Source organism: Symphalangus syndactylus, chromosome 7 (genome assembly GCF_028878055.3).
Source record: "Symphalangus syndactylus isolate Jambi chromosome 7, NHGRI_mSymSyn1-v2.1_pri, whole genome shotgun sequence".
NCBI lineage: Eukaryota > Metazoa > Chordata > Mammalia > Primates > Hylobatidae > Symphalangus > Symphalangus syndactylus.
Genome location: NC_072429.2, coordinates 63,633,290 through 63,651,490, shown reverse-complemented (window position 1 = coordinate 63,651,490; position 18,201 = coordinate 63,633,290). Strand labels below are relative to the sequence as shown.

The following is an 18,201-nucleotide window of genomic DNA, read 5'->3' as shown; positions in this document are numbered from 1 at the left end:
ACGTGCCTATAGTCCTAGCTACTTGGGAGGCTGAAGCAGGAGAATCACTTGAACCCAGGAGGTGGAGGTTGCAGTGAGCCGAGATGGCACCACTGCACTCCAGCCTGGGTGACAGAGCAAGACTCCATCTCAAAAAAAGAAAAAAAAACAACTCACTCAACCCTCTGCCATCGAGTTACTTTGCTACTTTGCTATCGAGTGGCCCCCTAAGTGTGCTGGCAAATGTGGTATCTGTGGAAAATCATCCTCCATCCAAGGCAAAATAGTATTAGAGAAAGATTTCCCAGGCAGGGGAAACCTAGAAGGCAGGACGACCAAGAGGAGGGTAAAATTAGCAGTAAATTGAAACACATTGTGTTAAATACTCAGAAACGTTACTGCAGAGAACAAGGAAATGAGAGTTTCCCTTAAGGCTGCAGTACAGGAGGATATTCCTGGAATATCGCAGTGCTTTTCATGCACCTGGGAACCACAGTCAGTGGGAGCTGAGAAAACAGTGAAATTGAAACGAATGAGGCTCATGAGGAAAGGAGCTTTGTTCTTAATGTGGAACAGGAACAAAGACCCAATCATTTGAACAGGCTCAAGAAAGTACTGGGAGAGATATGTATAGGGCACAACTGAGGGACTAAGGTAAAATCATAGCATCCCAGTGCAATGCAATGGGAAGCCTTACAGCTGAGAGTTAGGAGGGAGACTCCCTTGTTTGTGTCCATCTGCTATAGTTGGTATATTGGGGATTACCAAAGCTGTAAAATCCCCAGACATAGCTCTCTGGCTCCACGTTCCACCCCATTTTAATGTCATTAGTCATTTCTTCAATGTGAAAACAGAAAGAAATGTCCCATCAATTAACTCTGTAGCATATCGTAACAAAAATCTGGGAGGAGCAATGGAGCTAAGTGGCCGGGTGGCTTGGTATCGGAGTTGTCTTCACACTGGTCCCATTCTTCCTTATCTCAGATAACAAAGCATGCAGATTCCTCCTGCTTGTGAACCACATTTGTTTCTGAAGCATTTGATGTTTTCTATGTCTTGTTAGCCTTCCTGTATCTATTAGGATTTAAAGAATCTTAGCTGGGCGCGGTGGCTCATGCCTGTAATCCCAGCACTTTGAGAGGCCGAGGTGGGCGGATCACAAGATCAGGAGTTCAAGACCAGCCTGGCCAACATGGTGAAACCCATCTCTACTGAAAATATAAACATTAGCTTGGCATGGTGGCACGAGCCTGTAATCCCAGCTACTCAGGAGGCTGAGGCAGGAGAATTGCTTGAACCCGGGAGGCTGAGGTTGCAGTGAGCCGAGATTGCCCCACTGCACTCTAGCTCTGGGCGACAGAGCAAGACTCCATCTCAGAAAAAAAAAAATTAAAAAAAGATTTAAAGAATCTTTCCAAAATATTTAAAGGGTAAGAGAGACGCTCTTGGGGATGAGGAGTGGTGGGGCAGGTAACGATTCTCCTGGGAGGCCAGAGGCCAGGCTAACAGGCTCCTGCATCTCATGGCTTCTTAGGATCCCAGAAAATAAATGGCAAGCTTACACTTTGCATTTTAGAGGGGTAGAAAATGAGGGGCCAAAAGATTTAACCAGGATACAGATTAAGTTTAAAGGTCATTACCGGCTACCATGTCTAATGGTAAGGTTTGGGATTCCTGCCTTTGTGTCATTGTGCAGCCATCAGAGGTAGGAGGTATTGTCACCCTGACCCTGAAATACTCACAATGCCAGCCCAGAAAAAATCCATCTAGAAGTGCATTCTGTAAGGTAGAGTCTCGGTTTCAATGAAGTTGTGAGGCAGGTGATGAAAGGTCAAAGCTGCCTGACCCATTCGTGATGCTTGACAGAGAGCGCTCAATCTGAAGATCATTGACACTGAAACTATTGAAAACGGCATACGCATACGGAACAAAAAGATGGAAAACATTGGGAGATGGGATAATGGGTGATTAACTCTCAGCAATGTTCTTTAGAGAACATTGAAAGCAAAAAATAAAGGCAGGCACATGCAGACAAGGCAGCTATGGAAAGGAAGTCATGAAAGTTAGAAGCAATAGTTGGAATAAAGCAATAGATAAAGGAGATACAGAAAAGTAAAACACTGGACTTGCCGAGCTACTAAAACTTATAAAGACTGCTGCTGGGAGCGGTGATTCATGCCTGTAATCCTAGCACTTTGGGATCCCAAGTTGAGTTGATTACTTGAGCCCAGGAGTTTGAGACCAGCCTGGGCCACATGGTGAAACCCTGCCTCTATTAATAATACAAAAATTAGCCAGGCGTGGTGGCAGGTGCCTGTAATCCCAGCTACTCGGGAGGCTGAGGCAGGAGAATCTCTTGAACCTGGGAGGCAGAGGTTGCAGTGAGCCGAGATCATGCCATTGCACTCCAGCCTGGGCAACAAGAGTGAAACTCCATCTCAAAAAAAAAAAAAAATTATCTGGGTGCAGTGGCTTGCACCTGTGGTCCCAGCTACTCAGGAGGCTGAGGCGGGAGGATCACCTGAGGCCCAGGAGGCGGAGGTAGCAGTGAGGTATAATTGCACCACCACACTCCAGCCTGGGTGACAGAGTGAGACCCTGTCTCAAGATAAATTAATTAATTAATAAACTATCATATCAACACAGAAAGTTATAAAGCAGCATTCAAAATCATATATATACTCTCATAATCATGTAAATAATTTTTGTGAACAAAGGGAAGGAAATGCAAAATAAAATTTAAAATATTGGCATGATGGATTTATGGCATGTTATTCTTTTTAAAAATATACTTGGTAACAGTTGTTAAGCATTTAATAATTCCAGGCACTATGTGAGGATTTTACATGAATTATCATATTTATTCCTCCCAGCAACCCCATGAGCCAGATACTATTATTTTCCTGATTTGACACAGAGAAGTTGGGGTGACCTGCCTGTGGTCATACAGGTAGTGGTGGTGCTGGGTCCATTTGATTCTGAGTACTCTATTATCCATTATGGTATATATATACTTTTTTTTTTTTGAGACAGGGTCTTGCTCTGTCACCCAGGCTGGAGTGCAGTGGTGTTATCTCAATTCACTGTAGCCTCTGCCTTCCAGGCTCCAGCAATCCTCCAGCCTTGGCCTCCCAAATAGCTGGGACTACAGGCCTGCACCACCATATCTGGCTAATTTGTTGTTGTTGTTGAGACAGGGTCTCCCTATATTGCCCAGGCTGGTCTCAAACTCCTAGGCTGAAGTGATCCACCCATGGCCTTGGTCTCCCAAAGTGCTGGGATTACAGCTGTGGGCCACCACACCCAGCCCATTATGCTATTTTTTTAAAAGGCTGTTATTATAATAGTGTACAGGTAGATATTTAAATGCATGCTTACATTAAAAATTTGGAGATATATTAATGTTCTATGGCAGAATGATATCATAGTCCTAGTACTTGATATTGGAGGTTTCTTGCTTCTGGTAGAGAAGTAACATCATAGAAAGCAGCAATACAGCGGGAAGGAATTGTTATGTGAATAATGATGAACCATTTCTGAGAATGGATTAAATGTGTGCGATACACTTGTCTTTGACAACTTTTGACTGATGTGGAAGGACAGAGGTGACGGAAACTCTAACAAGGAAGGAAAATATCTGCTGGGTGTGTATTCTCTCTCTTTCCTTCTAGAGTTCTTTGTATCTAGAGTGTCTGAGACTGGGGAAATGAAGGTGACCAGTAGACAGTTGCAGAGAACAGGGACAAATGCCTTCCTGGGCTGGGTTCATACATTTTGTTAAATTCCCTGTTATGTTATCAAACAGAAAAGGTAAGGATGCACTGAGTCATGAGGTGAAACACAGGGGGATACATTATTAGTTCTCTAATCATTCATCACATATGTATTAAACACCTTTACATAAAACAGAATCAATCAAAGCACTATTAGGAACATGAAGAAAGCCATGTAGCCAGCAAAAGTACAGATGCCCTGGTACCAGCAAGAGCACAAAGCTGGTATTGGAGGGGCTCTTGCTTCAGGCTATGGGCCAAAAAAATTACCAAGACCCTCCACCAAAGAAGAGGTACACATAGCAGATAATATATGAAAAGATGCTCAACATTATCAGTCAAGAGGGAAATGCAAATTAAACCCACCATGAGCTGCCACTTACACCTATTAAAATCGCCAGGAAAAAAAAAATCTGACAATGTCAACTACTGACAAGGATGTGGAACAATTGAAACTCTCATTCATTGCTGGTGGGAATAGAAAAAAGACACAGCTCCTTTGAAAGACAAGTTGGCATGTTCTTAGAAAGTGAATAAACATGCACTTACTATGTGACCCAGTGAGTATTTACCCAAGAAAAATGAAAACATACACCCACACAAAAATCTCTGCACAAATGTTTATAGAAGCTTTATTCATAAGCACCCAAAACAGGAAATAACACAGATGTCCATCAGTAGGTGCCCGGATAGACAGTTAGAACCATATAATTGAGTACTACTTAGCAATAAACAAGAATGAACTACTGATACACATGACCAGGTGAATCTCAAAAGCATTACGCTAAGTGAAAGAAGCCCAGACTCCAAACAATGCATACCATATGATTTAATTTGTATGATATTTTGGAAAAGGCAAAACTATCATATCAATCTACAAAGTAATAATATACCTAAACATGTTAAAATCATACAGGCCACATTTTCTGATCAAAATGTAAAGAAACATACAAACTAGTCAGGCTAGTCAAGAAATTAAAAATAAACTTTTAAAAGGCTGTGGATAAAAAAACTGAGCTGCAATTAGATCTGAGGTATTTGGAGGTGAACTATTAGATCTGAGCTATTTGGAAATAAAAATAGTGCTATCTAGCAAAACTCAGTGGATATGATCAAAGCAGTAACTGGATAAAAATTTATGCTTTTAAACCCACTTATTAAAAACCAGCAGTGACTGAAAGTAAATAAACTAAAACTTTAGTGTGAGAGGCCAGGAGAAAACTAAGTCATTTTTTAAAAAGTAGATGAAGAATAATGAAAATAAAAGCAGAAATTAATGAAATTTACAGTTAACAGAAAACAAAATTGATCCATAAAACCTAAAGCCAATTCTTTGGAAACAGAACTACAGACTAACCTTTGGCAAATCTGATTCAGATAAGAGGATAGAAAAGCCCAAACCATCAGAAATGAGGTATGGTGCATAACCGGATCAAGACTTTTTTACACAAAAACCAAATAACATGTACAAGTTTAATGCCAATGTATTTGAAAATCTTAAGTAAGATAGATATTTTTCTGAAAAAATATAAATTTAAAATATTGAGTCATATGGTAGTAGAAGATCCTAAACTACATAGAAAAAATCGAAAAGGTGTTATGGGATTTGTCCCTAAGAAAGGCATACATCCTGGCCAGGCATGATGGCTCATTGCCTGTAATCCCAGCACTCTGGGAGCCTGAGGTGGGTGGATCACTTGAGGTCAGGAGTTCGAGACCAGCCTGGCCAACATAACATGGTGAAACCTCATCTCTACTAAAAATACAAAAAAAATTAGCTGGGCATGGTGGTGCGTGCCTGTAATCCCAGCTACTCAGGAGACTGAGGCATGAGAATTGCTTGAATCCGGGAGGTGGAAGTCACAATTAGCCGAGATCAGGCCACTTAACTCCAGCTTGGGTGATGGAGTGAGACTCTGTCTCAAAAAATACATAAAAATAAAAAGATGGAACATTTCCAACTTTGTTTTAAAAGGCAGAAAAATAAGAATATTTAAACTGGACAAGGATGGCCAAAAAAGGAAAATTCATGAAGGGAGATCCTATTCATAATAGGAACATAAATCACAAGACTGCAAATTCCTATGCATAGGAATAACCACATAGCAAACATTTATTGAGTGCTGTGTGTTGCAGGCACATTTGAAGTGCTTCACCGGTATCGCCTCATTTAATCTTCACCTCCAGGATGCTCAGTATCCCAGTTCTATTGATGAAGGAACCAAGACTCAAAGAGATGGAATAAATTCTCTAAGCTCATACAGCTAATCAACAATGGAGTTGAGATTTAAGCCAATTTCCCCGAGTCCTCACAATGGATACAGTTAATCTTTTTTTTTTTTTGCCAATTTTTTAGGTAAAAATATCAGAAAAAGATACCTGGTTTTAATTTGCATCTCCTTGTTTTGCATGATTTCCTGCCACATAAATTTTAATATTTATTCTTGTATCACATTTAACTTCAATTTTGCATCTTCAGTATTTATGAAATCTTTCATTAGTTACATTCTCTCAAATGAATTCATCCCACCGGCTTCCAGCTACTGTTCATCTATCTAGTCTGATACTTCATTGAGAATACCAATATTTTTCTAAATTTACTTTTGATAAAACTGAACATTTTTTCATAGGTGATTTTATTTGTGTATATATATATATATATATGTAGTGTGCGTGTGTATGTTTGTATATGTGATTTCTTCATTATTTTTTAATTTATTAGTGAGTAAAATGTTTTAAAAGAAAAACTTATCCTTATCAACTATTAGGTTACCCTGAAGTATGATTTTTATAGGAAAAGTAGGATAAAAACTTGATTCCTTCCCCTTATTTATCAGTTTTCAAAATTGTTCCCTATCACTGTCTAAAAGTAGTCAGTGAGTTTTTTTCGTCTCATTATGAATTCATAGTTTTACACATATTTTATGTGTTTCAATGCACTGCAATTAATTTTTTTTTTTTGAGGCGGAGTCTTGCTCTGTTGCCCAGGCTGGAGTGCAGTGGTGCAAACTCTGACTCCTGGGTTCAAGCAATTCTCTTGCCTCAGCCTCCCAAGTAGCTGGGATTACAGGCACCTGCCACCATACACGGCTAATTTTTGTATTTTTGGTAGAGATGGGGTTTCTCCATGTTGGTCGGGCTGGTATCAAACTCCTGACCTCAGGTGATCCACCCGCCTCGGGCTCCCAAAGTGCTGGGATTACAGACATGAGCCACCATGCCTGGCCTAAAAATAATATTAATAAATTATCACACTGGTTAGTCAACTCAGCTGCAGATTAAAGTGTCCAGTCATCTAATGCACTTGACAGTTCTGGACAGAAGCATTAAAGTGGCTTCACAGGAGATCCTATTCCTCACTCCACATTAGACATTGTTATGGGTTGAATTGTGTCCCCCCAGAATATATGTTGAAGTTCTAACGATGATACCTGTGAATATCACCTTATTTGGAAACAGGGTCTTTGCATGCACCACCACATCTGGCTAACCAAGTGAAGATGAGGCCAAACTGGATGAAGGTGGGCCTGAAATCCAACGACTGGTGATCTTATAAGGAGGGAGAGCTTCAAAGACCCAGGCAGTCATACAGGGAAGAAGGGAAAGTGGCAAAGAAGACAGAGATTGGGTTTCTGTTGCCACCGAGGTTGCCAGAAGAGGCAAGGAAGAATCCTCCCTTAGAGCCTTCAGAGGCGGGTGCCTGGCCCTGCTGACGGTTTGGTTTTGGACTTTTAGCCTCCAGAACTGTGCACGAATGAATTTCTGTTGTTTTAAGCCATCCGGTTTGTGGTAATTTGTTACAGCAGCTCCAGTAAACTAATCCAGATGTTAAAGTTTATTCTTACATAGAAATTGAGGTTTCTAATAAAAGGTGTGTGGACGTGGCCACTTCAATCACTTACTGGGCTCTGGCACCATGACTTCTGGCCTTGACTATATTTTCCTCTTTCTTTCTCCTTTTTTCCTCTTCCTTCTTTTCTTTTCTCTTTTTTCCAATCTCTCTCTTTTTTTTTTTGAAACAGGGTCCCGCTTTGTCACTTCTGGAGTGCAGTGGCACCGTCATGGCTCACTGCAGCCTCAAACTCCTGGGCTCAAGTGATCCTCCTGCCTCGGCCTATTGAGTAACTAGTACTATAGGCATGCACCACCACATCTGGCTAATTTTGAAATATTTGTAGAGATGGGGGTCTTGCAATATTGCCTGGGCTGGTCTTGAACTCCTGGCCTCAAGTGATCCTCCCACCTTGGCCTCCCAAGGAGCTGGGATTACAGGCCCTTCTTAGTTCTTTGATGCCAATCCAATTTTAGGTTCTTAGCCTTGGTACTTTGGGTCCACTGTGGTTTCCCCTATTCTCTCCTTCTTTCTCTTCCTATTTTTGATCTTATCCCTTACAGATCTCCCTTCATGTCCCTGACCCCAGACTGTAATTTGTGATATTTGCTGTCACCTCTTATCCATTCTTGTGCAATAGATAATCTTAGTTTCTTTATGTAGTTCACTAATTTAACAAGCTGGACTGAACTGAGTGTAAACAGGCAGTGAATTTCTTCTCCTATCACCATGTTCAAACAGTATCGGTTTTCCCCTGCTCTCCCCTCAACTCTATCTCATGCAGATTCTATAGCTTTTCAGGGCAATGTCAGTATTAGAACAATCGCATTTTCAGGCGTTAAAAAAGTTCAGTGCTCGCTTCGGCAACACATATACTAAAATTGGAACAATACAGAGAAATTAGCATGGCCCCTGCTGCAAGGATGACATGCAAATTCATGAAGCATTCCATAAAAAGAAAAAAAATTTTTTTTAAATGTTTAGCGCCGGCCAGGCGCAGTGGCTCAAGCCTGTAATCCTAGCACTTCTGGGAGGCCAAGGCAGTGGATCACCTGAGGTCAGGAGTTTGAGGCCAGCCTGGCCAACATGGTGAAACTCTGTGTCTACTAAAACTATAAAAATTAGCTGGGTGTGGTGATGCACGCCTGTAATCCCAGCTACTCAGGAGGCTGAGGCAGGAGAATCACTTGAACCTGGGAGGCAGAGGTTGCAGTGAGCCGAGATCGCTCCACTGCACTTCCAGCCTGGGCAACGGAGCGTGACTCTGTCTCAAAAAAAAAAAAAAGTTCAGTACCCTTGAAATCAAACTTTAGTGCCCTCCGTTTCAGTTTCCCCTCACCCAGCTTTGGCCTCTCCAGAGGTTGGGCAGACCAACAGTGGCAGGGGAGAGGAGGATAGCCCTTCCAGTTCCTCTCTGCTTTCTCTCCTTTCCTAGCTCTGCTGCCTTGGATGCAGCACTGCTAAAGACAGAGGTGGTATTGGTCAATGGGAGTTCAGACCAGTCTTTCTTCTACAGGGATCTCCCCACTCCTGCCTGACCTCTTCAGCTTTGGTCCCAGCCATACAGCTCTGGGGTTCTCCTCCCCAGTCCAACAGTTTTGCACAGGATCCTTCAAGAAGATTCAAGCTTGGCCACCTTCCATGTCTCCCATGGAAAAACTCACCCATCCATGCAGCTGGCTTGCTTCCCTTTTTCCTAGACCTGGCTGTTCCAACCAGCCCCTCCCATTCAGTCTCAGGCAGTCCGGAGGGAAGCTGCAGTCTCTGTACCTCTCATGCTTTGCCAGGTTCTCCCCAGGAGTCTTCTGCATCATCTGAGGACAAGGACAGGGCTGGTGCCTGAGCTTCTTTCTTAAAAATGTGTTTAGAATTGGAGTCTTGCTATGTTGCCCAGGCTGGTCTCGAACTCCTGGCCTCAATCAAGCCTCTCAAGTAGGTGTGGTTATAGGCATGAACCACCCCACCTGACATATTTACGGACATATTTTACCATATTTTATCGAATTCTAGATTCACTATTGTTTCTTGTATTCCATACTTCCCCTTGGGGTCTACTTTTCTTGGTAAAATATGCTTTAATAATTTTCTTTGCAAGAGTCTGTGAGAGACCAGCAAATATTCATCTGAGGACTACGGTTCAAGTCGTCTCTTCCGGCATCATCCCCCAAGATGTCTTCTGTCTCCAACAGATGGTGGCAGAGAAAGGAGCAGAAATGCTACTGGGCTGTCTCTACTACAAATTTCCTTCTGTGAAATCTCTTTCTCTCTAAAATATTCTCAAGATTAGCAGTACGTGACTTCCATTAACTCTCCTGCTAAGTTTTACCTGGAAGTGTCAGAAGTTCTCTCTAGAATATGTGGGCACACATCACTCACGGTCCTTGCCTTTGGAGACTCAGAGACTTTGGAAACCCTGATATGACAGGAAACATTCCATTTAGTGTCCCGTTATAGTAACCCTCCTTGGCTACATAATGTTCATCTAACTTTTCTAATCACTTTCAAAAGAGTCCTGTATTCAAACAAGTACTTAAGTACACAAGTACTCAAGACCCATTTTTTTTTCTTTGAGACAGGGTCTCACTCTGTTGCCCAAGCTAACTGCGGTGGTGTGACCACAGCTCACTGCAGTCTCTACCTCCTGGGCTCAAGGGATCCTCCCACCTCAACCTCCTAAGGAGCTGGGACTACAGGCATGTACCACAAAGTCCCCCTAATTTTTTATTTTTCGTAGAGACAAGGTTTCACTGTGTTGCCCAGGGTGGTCTTGAACTCCTGACCTCAAGTGATCCCTCTGCCTCAGCCTCCCAGAGTGCTGGGATTACAGGCATAAGCCACTGAGCCCAGCCTAAGACCCATCTTTGCAGACAGTACTTAATTAAATTTACTGACATATTTTATCAAATTCTAGAGTTACTATTGTTTCTTGTATTCCATACTTCCCCTTGGGGTCTACTTTTCTTGGTAAAATATGCTTTAATAATTTTTTTGCAACAGTCTGTGAGAGATAAGCTCTCTGAGTCTTATCTCAGAGGAAGATATTATCTGTTTTCTTCTGGGATCTGTTGTTGCTGAAGAGAAGTATGGTTGTTGGCCTAATTATCATTCTTCTGTAGGAAACTTTTTTCTCTGGTAGCTTCTTATCTGTCAATTCCTGATGTTTTAAAGTTTACCATGGTATTTCTAGTGGTGGATTTTTGTTTATTTGCCCTGCTTTGTAAAGAGAGAGACTTTCTGAGTGTCTAGTCAATTCATGTTGCTATAACAGAATTCCATAGGCTGGGTGGCTCAAACGACCAAATTTGTTTCTCACAGTTCTGGAGGCTGGGAAGTCCAAGATCAAGGCACTGGCAGATAGGTGTCTGGTGAGGGCTGCTTCCTGGTTGCCAGAAACCAGGAACTGTCTTCTCACTGCACCCTCACAGGGTGGATGAAGAGGGAGAGAGCTCTGTGAAGCCTCTTTCATAAGGACACGAATCCCTTTCATAAAGGCCCCATTCTCATGACCTAATCACTCCCTAGGGCCCCACTTCCAAATATCATCACCTTGAGGCTTCAATTAATGAATTTTGTGATAGACATAAACATTCAGTCTATAGCACTGAGGATCTGTGTTTTTTTCAATTTTGGAAATTCTCAGAACACCTACTTTCTTTTTGTTTGTTTGGTTTTTTTTTTTTTTTTTTTGAGATGGAATTTCACTCTTGTTGCCCAGGCTGGAGTGCAGTGGTGCGATCTCAGCTCATTGCAACCTCTGCCTCCCAGGTTCAAGTGATTCTCCTGCCTCAGCCTCCTGAGTAGCTGGGATTACAGGCACATGCCACCACACCTGGCTAATTTTTTGTATTTTCAGTAGAGACAGGGTTTCACCATGTTGGCCAGGCTGGTCTGGAACTCCTCACCTCAGGTGATCCGCCTGCCTCAGCCTCCCAAAGTGCAGGGATTACAGGCATGAGCCACCATGCCCGGCCTCCTACTTTCTTTTTAACTGTTATTTTCCCATCATTATCTCCATTTTCCTTATATTAAACTCCTGTTAAATGTACATTGAAACTGGTAACTCTACACTCCCTTACTCTTTTACCTTTAAACAGCATTGAGATAAAATTTACATACCATAAAGTTTACTCTTTTGAAGAGCACAGGCCAGGCACAGTGGTTCATACCTGTTGTCCCAGCACTTTGGGAAGCCAAGGCAGGAGGATCACTTGAACCCAGCAGTTGGAGACTGCAGTGAGCTATGATCACACCACTGCACTCCAGTCTGGGTGACAGAGACTGACTCTGTCTCAGGCAATCACAATCAGTAGTTTTTAGTATACTTACAGAGTTGTGCAGCCATCATCATAATCTAATTTAGGACATTTTCATCAAAAGAAACCTTGTACCCATTAGTAGTCATTCTCCGTTCTCTCTCCCTGCTCCCAACCCTAGGCAACCACTATTCTACTTTCTGTCTCTCTAGACATACCTGTTCTGGGCATTTCATGTACAAGTATTATACAACATGTGGACTTTTGGGTCTTGATTCCTTCAATTAACAGAACGTTTTTAAGACTTAGTCATGCCATAACATGTATGAGTACTGCATTCCTTTTTATAAAATTGTCATATAAATCATATACCATAAGGCTCACCATTTTAAAATATACAGTTCAGTAGTTTTTAGCACAGTCATAAAGTTGTGCAACAATCACCACTATCTAATTCCTGAATATTTTCATAATTCTGAAAAGAAATCCACACCCACTAGCAGTCACTCCTCATTCCCCTTACCCCATCCCCTGGCAACCACTAATTTACTTCCAGTCTCTATGGATTTGCCTGGTCTGAAAATTTCTTATAAATGGAATCATACATTATGTAGCCTTTTGTGTCTGCCTTCGTTCACTTAACACATTTTCTTTCTTTTTTTTTTTTTTTTTGCTCTTGTTGCCCAGGCCGAAGTACAATGGCGCAATCTCAGCTTGCTGCAACCTCTGCCTCCCGGGCTCAAGCAATGCTCTTGCCTCAGCCTCTGAGTAGCTGGGACTGCAGGTGCCCACCACCACACCCAGCTAATTTTTTGTATTTTTAGTAGAGATGGGTTTCACTATGCTGGTCAGGCTGGTCTCGAACTCCTGACCTCAAATGATCTACCTGCCTCAGCTTCCCAAAGTGCTAGGATTACAGGCATGAGCCACCATGCCCAGCCTTCACTTAACATATTTTCAAGGTTCATCCATGTTGTAGCAGGATCCAGTACTTCATTCCTTTTCATAGCTGAATAAATATTGCCTTGTATGGACGTATCATGTTTTGTTCATCCATCAGTTGATAGATATTTGTGTTTTTCCACTTTATGACCATTATGTTTAATGTTTACAACAATAAACAAACAGCATTTGTTTACAAGTTTTTGTGTGGACATGTGTTTTCAGTTTTCTGGGCATGTATAGGAGTAGAATTGCTGGGTCACTTGGAAACTTCATGTTTAACATTTTGAGGACCTGTCAAACCGTTTTCCAAAGTGGCCAACTCATTTTACATTCTCACATGTAGCATATGAGGATTCTAATTTCTTCACATCTTAACACTAATTGTCTACTTTTATTTTACTCATCCTAGTAGGAATAAAATAGTATTTCATTGTGGTAGAGACTTTATTTCCCTAATGACTGATTATGTTAATCATCTTTTCATGTGTATATTGGCCATTTGAAATATCTAGTCAAATCCTTTCTCCATTTTTAAATTGGGTTTTCTCTCCTTTTTCTTAAGTTGTAAGAGTTCTTTATACATCCTAGATACAAGTCTCTTACCTGATATGTGACTTCCAAATATTTTTTCCCACTCTGTGGGTTGTCTTTTCACTTTTTTTTTTTTTTTTTTTTTTTTTTTTGAGACAGATTCTTGCTCTGTCACCCAGGCCGAGTGCAATGGCGCAATCTCGGCTCACTGCAACCTCCGCCTCCCAGGTTCAAGAGATTCTCCTGCCTCAGCCTCCTGAGTAGCTGGGATTACAGGTGCGTGCCACCAGGCCCGGCTTATTTTTGTATATTTTTTTGGTAGAGACAGGGTTTCACCATGTTGGTCGTGCTGGTCTGGTGTCATTTGAAGCATAACATTTTTTTCTTTTTTTTTTTTTTGAATTAGTCTTGCCCTGTTGCCCAGGCTGGAATGCAGTGGTGCAATCTTGGCTCACTGCAACCTTCACCTCCTGGGTTCAAACGATTCTCGTGCCTCAGCCTCCCAAGTAGCTGGGATTACAGGCACATACCATCAAACATGGCTAATTTTTGTATTTTTAGCAGATACGAGGTTTTACCATGTTGACTGGTCTTGAACTCCTGACCTCAAGTGATCCACTCTCCTAGGCCTCCCAAAGTGCTGGAATTACAGGCATGAGCCACTGCACTCAGCCATAAAAATTGTTAATTTTTATTAAGTCGCACTTATCAATCTTGTCTTTTATTACTTATGTTTTTGGTGTCATGTGTAAGAAATCATTGCTTAACCGAAGGTCATGAAGATTTACTGTTGTGTTTTCTTCTAAGCATTTTACAGTTTTAGCTCTTAGATTTAGATCCACTTGAGTTAATCTGTGTGTATGGTGTAAGGTAAGGGTCTTACTTTATTCTTTTGCATGTGGATATTCACTACCGTCAGCACCATTTGTTGAAAAGACTGTTCTTTCCCATTTTGAATTGACTTGGCCTTTTTGTCCAAGTAGCTCTCCTGAGCTATTCAGGAGACTGAGGCAGGAGGATCACCTGAGCCCAGGTGTTATGTTCTCCAGCCTGGGCAACATAGCAAGACCCTATCGCTAAAAAGAAAACAAAACAGGCACCTGGGATTTTGATAGGGATTGCATTGAAGCTGTACATTAATTTGAGGAATGTTGCCATCCTAACAGCATTAAGTCTTATATTTTATAAATATGGGATGTCTTTCCACTTACTTAGATTTTTTTTTTTTTTTTTTTTTGCCCAGGCTGGAGCACAGTGGTGTGATCTTGGCTCACTGCAGCCTCAACTTCTGGGCTACGTGATCCTCCCACTTCAGCTTCCTGAGTAGCTGGAACTACAGGCACACACCACCATGCCTGGCTAATTTTTTGTATTTTTAGTAGAGAAGGTGTTTCACCCTGTTGCCTAGGCTGATCTTAAACTCCTGGGCTCAAGTGATCCACCCACCTCAGCCTCCCAAAGTGCTGGGATTATAGACGTGAGCCATCATGCCCAGACCTATTTAGATATTCTTTACTTTCAACAATCATTTTGTGGTTTCCAGTGTATAAATCTTATAATTCTTTTATTAAATTTATTCCTATTTTATTCTTTTGATACTATTATTGGAATTATGTTCTTATATCACTTCCAGAATGTTCACCACTAGTGTACAGAAATATAATTGATTTTTGTTTGTTAATATTGTATCCTGTAACTTTGCTGAACTCATTTATTAGTTCTAATCATTTTTTTGTTTGTTTTCAGTGGAATTCTTAAGATTTTTAAATAAGCAAGATCATGTCATTTGCAAATAGAGATATAGAGATAGTTTTACTTCCTTTTCAATTCGAATGCCTTTTATTTATTTTTCTTGCCTTATTGCCCAGGCTGGAGCTTCCAATGTAGTATGAATAGAAGTGGTAAAAGTAGATTCTTTTTCTTATTTCTGATCTTAGAGAGAAAGCCATCAGTCTTTCAGTGTTTAATATGATCTTAGATATAGGTGTGTTATAGGTGCCTTTGGTCAGGTTTAGGAAGCTTCCTTAGATGCCTATTTTGTTGAATATTATTTATCACGAAATGCATTAGATTTTGTCAAATAATTTTTCTTTTTGAGATGGTCAGTCTCACTCTGTTGCCCAGGCTGGAGTGCAGTGGTGCAATTTCAGCTCACTGCAACCTCCAGTTCCTGGGCTCAAACTATTCTCCTGCCTCAGCCTCCTGAGTAGCTGGGATTACAGGCACATGCTATCATGCCTGGCTAATTTTTGTATTTTTTGGTAGAGATAGGGTTTCACCATGTTGGCCAGGCTGGTCTTGGACTCCTGACCTCAGGTGATCCACCCACCTCGGCCTCCCAAAGTGCTGGGATAACAGGTGTGAGCCACTGTGGCTGACAAAATAATTTTTCTCAGTCTATTATGATTTTTGTCCACTATTTTATTGATATGGCTATTATGTTTATTTTTTATGTTAAACTAACCTTGCATTCTTACATTAAATTCTACTTAGTCATGGCATATAATCCTTTTTTACATGTTGCTAGATTCGGTTTGCTAGTATTTTAAGATTTTTGCAACTGTATTCATAAAAGATGATTACAGTGTCTTTATTTGGTTTTGGTATCAGAGTAATACTGGTCTCAGAGAATAAGTTGGGAAGTATTCACTCCCCTTCCATTTTTTGGAACAGTTTTTGAAGAAGAACTGGTAGTCCTTCTTTACTAAATGTTTGGTAGAATTCACCAGTGAAACCAACTTGATCTGAGCTGAGCTTTTCTTTTCTTTTCTATTTTTTTTTTTTTTTAATACACCAGCCTGAACAGATCTGGGTTTTCTTTTGTGGGATTTTTAAAAATAACTAACTCATCTCTTTACTTGTTAAAGTTCCATTTAGATTTTTTCTTCTTTAGTTAATTTTGTTAGTTTATGACTTTCCAGGATTTTTTCCATTTCATCTAAGTTTTCTAATTAGTTGGCATACAGTTGTCCATAGTATTCCATTATCGTTCTTTTTATTTCTGTAAGATCAGTAGTAATTTCCCATCTTTCATTCCTGATTTTGGTAATTTGAGTCTTCATTTTTCTTCGTCAACTAGCTAAGGTTTGTCAATTTTGTTGATCTTTTCAAATAACTAACTTTTGGTTTCATGAATTTTCTCTATTGTATTTTTCTATTTCTATTTTCTATTCCATTGTGTTTGGAAAACGTACTTTGTATTATAATAATGATTTTAAATCTATTGAGGCTGTTTTATGGCCTATTATATGGTCTATCCTGGAGAATTTTTATGTGTATTTGAGAAGAATATGTATTCCACTGATGCAGGTGGAGTGCTCTATAGATGTCTGTTAGGTGTAGTTAGTTTATAGTGTCCTGATGTCCTCTATTCATATGCTTGTTGATCTTCTATCTAGTTGTTCTGTCCATTATTGAAAGCAAGGTATTGAACTTTATTACTGTTATCGTTGAATTGTCAGTTTTTCCCTTCAATTCTGTTAGTCTTTGCTTTGTGTATTTTTGTGGTTCTGTTATTAGGTGTATATATATTTATAATTGTTATATCTTCCTGAGACATTAGCTCTTTTATCATTATAAAATGTCCCTATGAATCTCTAGTAACATTTTGTGTTTAATAGTATTTTATTTGCTATTATTAGAGCCACTCCAGCTCTCTTATGGTTGCTGTTGCCAGATATATATTTTTCCATCCTTTTACTTTCTATCTATTTGCATTTTTGAATCTAAAGTATGTCTCTTGTAGACAGCATATAGTTAGATTATGTTTGTAATCATTCTGGCAATCTCTATTTTTTGATTGGATTGTTTAATCCGCACACTGTTCACATTGTCATTGATCCATTTAGATTTACCTTTGTGTTTTTCTTTTCGCTTTCTATATATTTCATGACTACTCTGTTCTCTTTTCCTCCCTTAATAACTTCCTTTGTTTTATGTTGATATTTTCTAGTGTACCATTTTACTTCTTTAGTAATTTTTTCACTGTATGTGTATATTTTTTAATTTTAATTTTTAATCTTTCTTTGAGACAGGGTGTCACTTTGTCACACAGGCTGGAGTGCAGTGGTACAATCATAGCTCACTGCAGCTTCAAACTCCTGGGCTCAACAGTCCTCCTGCCTCAGCCTCCCAAGTAGCTAGGACTACGTGTGTGCACCCTCATGCCAGCTATTTTTTAAAGTTTTTGTAGAGATGGAGTTTCACTATGTTGTCCAGGCTGGTCTTGAACTCCTGGTCTCAAGTGATCCTCATTCCTTGACCTCCCAAAGTTCTGGGATTTCAGGCATGAGAAAATGTGCCTGGCCCTGAGGTAATTTCTTAATGGCCTCTATAATGCTTGTAATACCTTAATGTATCAGAATCAACTTTAGATGTATACTATCTTAATTCTAGTAAAATATAGAAACTTTTCTCTTACATATAGCTCCTTTCTCTCCCTACTGTTTTGTGGCTACTACTGCTATACATATTAAGGTGTATATGTATTACAAATCCAATAACATATTGTTATAATTACTGCTTTATATAAAATCCTCCCAAAGTGCTGGGATTACAGGCATGAGCCACCAAACCTGGCCAATCCTATGTCTTTTAAAGAAGCTAAGAAAAGAAATAAGAGCAGAAATATAGGTATAGAGTTTCTTCTTTAAAAAATATTAGGCCTGGCCTGGTAGCTCACATTTGTTATCCTAGCACTTTGGGAGGCCAAGGAAGGCAGGTTGCTTGAACTCAAGAGTTTGAGACCAGCCTGGGCAACATACTGAGACCCCATCTTTACAAAAAATATATAAATTAGCCTGGCATGGTGGTGTGTGCCTGTAGTCCCAGCTACTTGGGGAGCTGAGGCAGGAGGATCACTTGAGCCTGGGAGGCAGAGGTTGCAGTG

At 40.4% G+C, this 18,201-nt stretch overlaps 1 protein-coding gene and 2 pseudogenes across 5 annotated transcripts in view; 2 read left to right on the top strand and 1 right to left on the bottom strand.

Annotated features, from left to right (window-relative positions):
* RGS20 (regulator of G protein signaling 20) overlaps nt 1-18,201 on the top strand; it is a 105,349-nt gene that overhangs the window by 55,128 nt on the left and 32,020 nt on the right. The gene's annotated exons all lie outside the window — the stretch shown is intronic.
* Nucleotides 1-18,201, bottom strand: part of LOC129486462 (ubiquitin-ribosomal protein eS31 fusion protein-like) — a 56,113-nt pseudogene that overhangs the window by 19,546 nt on the left and 18,366 nt on the right.
* LOC129487027 (uncharacterized) lies at nt 8,436-8,555 on the top strand (annotated as a pseudogene).